Here is a 7,287-nt window from a genome sequence, read left to right on the forward strand (position 1 = left end):
TGGATTTGTGACTTTTGCTTCTTCAAGATTCTAAACAATTTGTACAAATTTCATAAAGTTTTTCCAGCATAAAATCTCAAACAATTATGTTCAAATGTGATGAGCAAAATAGTTATTTTAGTCTCCCAATACTCTTATAACCATGCTAATTTCTTCTTTCTTTAATCTGTGTTTGTTTTCATTTTTTGTTCATGATTCCTGCTTGCCTTGACTCACAAATTTTAATATAGTAATTATGATGAAATAGCAACATGATACAACTCACAATAAGACTTCTAATGTACTCATACTAGAAAGAAAAATCATACATATATACACTAGAAATAGAAGACAATCATGCATGCAATTGAAAGTAAAGGAAATAAATAAGAGGAAAAAGAACTTAACCACCTTTTGAATTACTCATCATCATTGTTATTGTTATTTTTCTCATTATTTTCTTCTCCAACACTAAACTTAGAATGGTTAATTGTACTCAAGCAACAAATAAAAATAGTGGTGATAAAATTATGATTAATCATGAATGTCTTCAAAAAATGATGTAAGTAATGCATACAGCAGGAAAAATTAAAGACAAAATAACAAAATAAAAGAAATAGATAATGTGATTGCATAAAAAAGTGGGTTGTGCATGCTACATTGCATGAAGAATACGTGACAACACCAAATTTGGTGTAACACTTCCATCTTGAAATTGTGCTAAGTACCTCAGTGAAGATTAAAATTCATATTGTTGTATGACAACACTAAACTTGTTCTATGCAATCATATACCAAATTATTTGAAAGTTAAACAAGTATAGCAAGAGATTCAGTTACCAATTGTTGAGTTACCTCCCAACAAGCGCTCTTCATTAGCTTGGTGGTTGATCCTTACTAAGTTGGGGATGTATCATAATGCTTTACTCGTCCCCTTTTACTGCAAACTTCCATTCAATGTCCTTACTGATGATCTTATCTCCTGGTGAGAAGTCACTTGTAGGAATTGTCTTATCCCTCCAATTTCTGGGCTTCTTTAGATTCTTCTCTGCCTCCTTTGGTGGTGGTTCACATTTAATACCAAACTTTGGCTCAATGTTAGGAGAGCTCTTGTTGGTTGCCAAAAATGGAGGCTTAGGTTGTAAATTCTTGTTAACTCCTTTGGTGCCTTCAACTTTTTGTACCACTTCTATTTCTTCTTTTACTTTCAAACATGGAAGTGGAGTTTCTGGAGATAGTTCATTAGGTGCTTCTTTTAAGTTTGGATCCATGCACTCAACCTTCATGCAATTATTCTTTCCACTTGAATGGTGTATAGTTTTGAAAACATGAAACACTAAGTGTTTCTCATGCACTCTCAACATTAATTCACCCTTCCCACATCAATTGAAGCTCTATTGGTAACTAAGAAGGGTCCCCAAGAATGATGGAGGCATTGTCATCTTTCTTCATATCAAGGATGACAAAATCAGCTGGAAGGAAGAACTTTTCTACTTTTACCAAGACATTATCCACCACTCCTTGTGCATGTTTCACGGATTTATCAGCCAATTGTAGAACTATTTTCGTGGATCTCATCTCATGAATTTGTAACTTCTTCATCATAGAGAGAGGCATTAGATTGATGCTTAACCCTAAATCACACAATGCTCTTTCAAAGATTGTGTGTCCAATGGTGCAGGAAATTTGGAAGCTCCATGGGTTCTTCTTCTTTCTTGGCAAATTCCTTTGAATTATGGCACTACACTCTTTAGTCATAACCATAGTTTGACCTCCCTTCAAGGATCTTTTCTTGGAATAACAATTCCTTCATAAACTTAGCATATATTGGCATTTATTCAAGTGCTTCTATGAATGGAATGTTGATGTGGAGTGTCTTGAATACTTGCAAAAATTTGGAGTATTACTTCTCCTTGATCTCCCCCTTGAGCCTCTGAGGGTATGGGATTCTTGGCTTGTATGCCTCCACTACTTCCTTCTTCATTGGAATTTCACTTAGTACAGAGGTCTCTTGATCTTGCTCTTGCACTTCTAACTCCGCCTTTGTAGCCTTAGTTTAATCTTTAGTCTTCTTGCTAAGCACTCTTCCACTCCTCAAACTTATGGCCTTGCATTCTTCTCTTAAATTGATCTCAGTATCACTTGAGAATGTGTTAGGGGATTTTACTAATTGTTAAGCAATTTGGCTTACTTGCACCTCCAAATTTCTAATTAAAGCCTCTTGATTCTGAAGGTTGGCTCTTGTTTCATCCACGAAATTTTTAGTTTGTTGCATGAAGTCAGAGGTCTGTTTCATAAAGGTATTTGTGTTTTGATAGAGTTGTAGAATTCACAGTGGGGGTGAGGATGCTACTGCCACAATTTTTAGAATTTGGGGTGATATATGAGCCTAGTGTTCTCTTGGCAGGTTGAGCGTTGTTACCACTAACATTGATGTTGTGATTATGATTAGGATCCTCAACCATATTATGTTCAGATTATTCTTCACTTTTCTCAACAATTCTCTTGTTCATGGCTTGTTTTCTTAGCCTACAAAGAGTTTGCTCGATTTCTGGATCGAAGAGGAGAGATTCCTTTTCTCTACTTTCTTGCATAAAAAAAAGGAAGATTGAAATTCCTTCCATCAAAGTGAAAGAAACTTCAAGTGAGGCAATAACACAAACAGTTAAGTGACTAAAGAAAAGAAAGAATTTTAAAAGCAAATGACTAGAACAAGAAAAAAAAGTGTCTAATCTAGGTAATCAATCAACTGGTAGTTTGTTAATCATAATTAATCACCGACAATGGCTCTAAAAACTTGATAGCATGAAGTTAGATTTCTATGCTTAACTCATTGGCAAGTGTACCGAGTCACATCAAGTAATACCACAGTGAGTGAGTTATCGTTCCCACGAGAATTAATGGATTAAGCAAGCAATGATCAATTGATTATTTTAGTTAGACGATTCAAATTTGCATGATGATTAAGAGTAAACTGAAACTTAAATGACTTGATAAAGAAGTAAATGAAAGCAATAAATGACTAGTATGTAAATGACAGGAATGTAAACGACTGAAACTTAAATTGCAAAAATGTAAATAGCTGGAATGTAAATGGCAAGAATTAAAAGCAATAATAAAGTGCAAAGAAAAGAATCAACATAAATACATCAATTAAAAGTAATTCTAAAGCAAGATAAGAAGATAATGATGGGAAGAATGTTGGGGTAGAGAGATGTTGAGTTCTTAGGATCAATATCTCTCATCTCCACTTCAATAATGTAATCATTGATCTCTTGGCAAATCATAAGTAATTGAATCCCAATTCCTTGGTAATTCAATTTCTCTTGACTTGATCAATTGCCAATTCCTTGATCAATTACTCATGAGAAGAGATGAAGCACATTTTCTGACTTAACACCACACCATTTTTCAAGATCTAGATAGGATTGATTCAATATCACATATCAAATCCAAATCCATAATCATGAGAATTGAGAGAAAGAGTTTTCAAGTTTGATTTCATGAATCTACTTTTACAAGTGATTATAAAATCCAATTTGGGTCTGAATTATCTTCCGATATATTTAGATCTTTGATAAAGAACGAATACTCTTTCTAAAGAAACAATTGAAATTAATTAAAGTTGAAGAATTAATCACATTAATCTATTAAAATTCAACAGAGCTCTCTTTTCTCAATGAAAAGAAGATTAGCTACTCATAACTCAATAATTACAAAATGGGTATAGAAAGTGAAGTGAGGAAAAAAAAAATGAGGATGAGCCCTGGTGCACGAAATCGTGATCGTTCATTCCTTGGTAACGGCGCCAAAAACTTGGTACGCACGTTCATAATCTTAGTTCTTTTTCACAACTTCGCACAACTAACTAGCAAGTGCACTGGGTCGTCCAAGTAATAAACCTTACGTGAGTAAGGGTCGATCCCATAGAGATTGTCGGCTTGAAGAAAGCTATGGTCACCTTGTAAATCTCAGTCAGGCGGATTCAATTGGTTATGGAGATTTGATAATTAAAATATAATTAAAATATAAAATAGGATAGAAATACTTATGTAATTCATTGGTGAGAATTTCAGATAAGCGTATGGAGATGCTTTTGTTCCTTCTAAACCTCTGCTTTCCTACTGCTTTCATCCAATCACTCATACTCCTTTCCATGGCAAGCTGTATATTAGGCATCACCGTTGTCAATGTCTACATCCCGTCCTCTCAGTGAAAATGATCCAAATGCACTGTCACTGCACAGCTAATCATCTGTCGGTTCTCGATCATGCTAAAATAGGATTCAGTAATCCTTTTGCATTTGTCACTACGCCCAGTACTCGCGAGTTTGAAGCTCGTCACAGCCATCCCTTTCCAGATCCTACTCGAAATACCATAGACAAGGTTTAGACTTTCCGGATCTCAAGAATGGCTGCCAATAATTCTAGCCTATACCACGAAGACTCTGATCGTAGATCAGGATGCTAAGAGATATGCATTCAAGCTTGCTTTCATGTAGAACGGAAGTGTTTGTCAGGCACGCGTTCATAAGTGAGAATGGTGATGAGCGTCACATAATCATCACATTCATCATGTTCTTGTGTGCGAATGAATATCTTAGAGAAGAAATAGGCTTAAGGTGAATAGAAAAACAATAGCACTTTGCATTAATTCATGAGGAACAGCAGAACTCCACACCTTAATCTATGGTGTGTAGAAACTCTACCATTGAAAATACATAAGAACAAGGTCCAGGCATGGCCGAATGGCCAGCCCCCTAAACATGATCTCAGAACATAAAATTAGTCAAAGACTAACCAGAGATGTAAATACAATAGTAAAAAGTCCTATTTATACTAAACTAGTTACTAGAGTTTACAGAAATAAGTAAATGATGCAGAAATCCACTTTCGGGCCCACTTGGTGTGTGCTTGGGCTGAGCGTTGAAGCTTTCACGTGTAGAGGTCTTCCTTGGAGTTGAACGCCAGTTTGTAACTTGTTTCTGGCGTTTAACTCTGCTTTGCAACTTGTTTCTGACGTTTAACGCCAGAATAGGGCAAAAAGCTGGCGTTGAACGCCAGTTTGCGTCATCTAAACTTGGGCAAAGTATGGACTATTATATATTGCTGGAAAGCTCTGGATGTCTACTGTCCAACAAAATTGAGAGCGCGCCATTTAGGTTTCTGTAGCTCCAGAAAATCTACTTTGAGTGCAGGGAGGTCAGAATCCAATAGCATCTGCAGTCCTTCTTCAGCCTCTGAATCAGATTTTTGCTCAAGTCCCTCAATTTCAGTCAGAAATTACCTGAAGTCACAGAAAAACACACAAACTCCTAGTAAAGTCTAGAAATATGATTTTTAATTAAAAACTAATAAAAATATACTAAAAACTAATCAAATCATACTAAAAACTATGTAAAAACAATGCCAAAAAGCGTATAAATTATCCGCTCATCACAACACCAAACTTAAATTGTTGCTTGTCCCCAAGCAACTGAAAATCAAATAGGATAAAAAGAAGAGAATATACTATAAACTCCAAACATCAATGAAACTTAGCTCCAATTAGATGAGCGGGACTAGTAACTTTTTGCCTCTGAACAGTTTTGGCATCTCACTTTATCCTTTGAAGTTCAGAATGATTGGCATCTATGGGAACTCAGAATTCAGATAGTGTTATTGATTCTCCTAGTTCAGTATGTTGATTCTTGAACACAGCTACTTTATGAGTCTTGGCCGTGGCCCTAAGCACTTTGTTTTCCAGTATTACCACCGGATACATAAATACCACAGACACATAATTGGGTGAACCTTTTCAGATTGTGACTCAGCTTTGCTAAAGTCCCCAATTAGAGGTGCCCAGGGTTCTTAAGCACACTCTCTTTTTGCTTTGAACCTCGACTTTAACCGCTCAGTCTCAAGCTTTTCACTTGACACCTTCATGTCACAAGCACATGGTTAGGGACAGTTTGGTTTAGCCGCTTAGGCCAGGATTTTATTCCTTTTGGCCCTCCTATCCACTGATGCACAAAGCCTTGGATCCCTTTTACCCTTGCCTTTTGGTTTTAAGGGCTATTGGCTTTTTCTGCTTGCTTTTTTCTTTTTCTTTCTTTTTTTTGCCTTCTTTATTTTTACGCAAGCTTTTCTCTATTCACTATTTTTTCTTGCTTCAAAAATCATTTTTATGATTTTTCAGATCATCAAATAACATTTCTCCTTTTTCATCATTCTTTCAAGAGCCAACAATTTTAACATTCATAAACAACAAATTCAAAAGACATATGCACGGTTCAAGCATTCATTCAGAAAATAAAAAGTATTCTCACCACATCAAAATAATTAAACTAGTTTCAAGGATAAATTCAAAATCATGTACTTCTTGTTCTTTTGTGATTAAAAGCATTTTTAATTTAAGAGAGGTGATGGATTCATAGGACATTCATAGCTTTAAGACATAGACACTTAAACACTAATGATCATATAGTAAAGACACAAACATAAATAAAACATAAGGCTCAAGAACCGAAAAACAGGAAAATAAGAACAAGGAGATTAAGGAACGGGTCCACCTTAGTGAGGGTGGCGTCTTCCTCTTCTTGAAGAACCAATGGTGCTCTTGAGCTCCTCTATGTCTCTTCCTTGTCTTTGTTGCTCCTCCCTCATAGCTCTTTGATCTTCTCTAATCTCATGGAGAATGATGGAGTGCTCTTGGTATTCCATCCTTAGTTATCCCATGTTGGAACTTAATTCTCCTAGGGAGGTGTTGATTTGCTCCCAATAGTTTTGTGGAGGAAAGTGCATCCCTTGAGGCATCTTAGGGATTTCATGGTGAGGAGTTTCCTCATGCTCTTGTTGAGGTCTATGATCTCTTGTTTGCTCCATCCTTTTCTTAGTGATGGGCTTGTCCTCATCAATGAGGATATCTCTCTCTATGTCAATTCCAGCCGAATTGTAGAGGTGGCAAATGAGGTGAGGAAAGGCTAACCTTGCCAAAGTGGATGACTTGTCAGCCACCTTGTAGAATTCTTGAGGTATAATCTCATGAACTTCCACTTCCTCCCCAATCATGATACTATGGATCATGATGGCCCGGTCTACAGTATCTTCAGACCGGTTGCTAGTAGGAATAATTGAGTGTTGGATGAACTCCAACCATCCTCTAGCTACAGGCTTAAGGTCCGGTCTTCTCAATTGAACCGGCTTGTCTCTTGAGTCAACTTTCCATTGAGCTCCTTCTACACATATGTCCATGAGGACTTGGTCCAACCTTTGATCAAAGTTGACCCTTCTAGTGTAGGGGTGTGCGTTTTCTTGCATCATTGGCAAGT

Source organism: Arachis hypogaea, chromosome 13, assembly GCF_003086295.3.
Source record: "Arachis hypogaea cultivar Tifrunner chromosome 13, arahy.Tifrunner.gnm2.J5K5, whole genome shotgun sequence".
Lineage (NCBI taxonomy): Eukaryota > Viridiplantae > Streptophyta > Magnoliopsida > Fabales > Fabaceae > Arachis > Arachis hypogaea.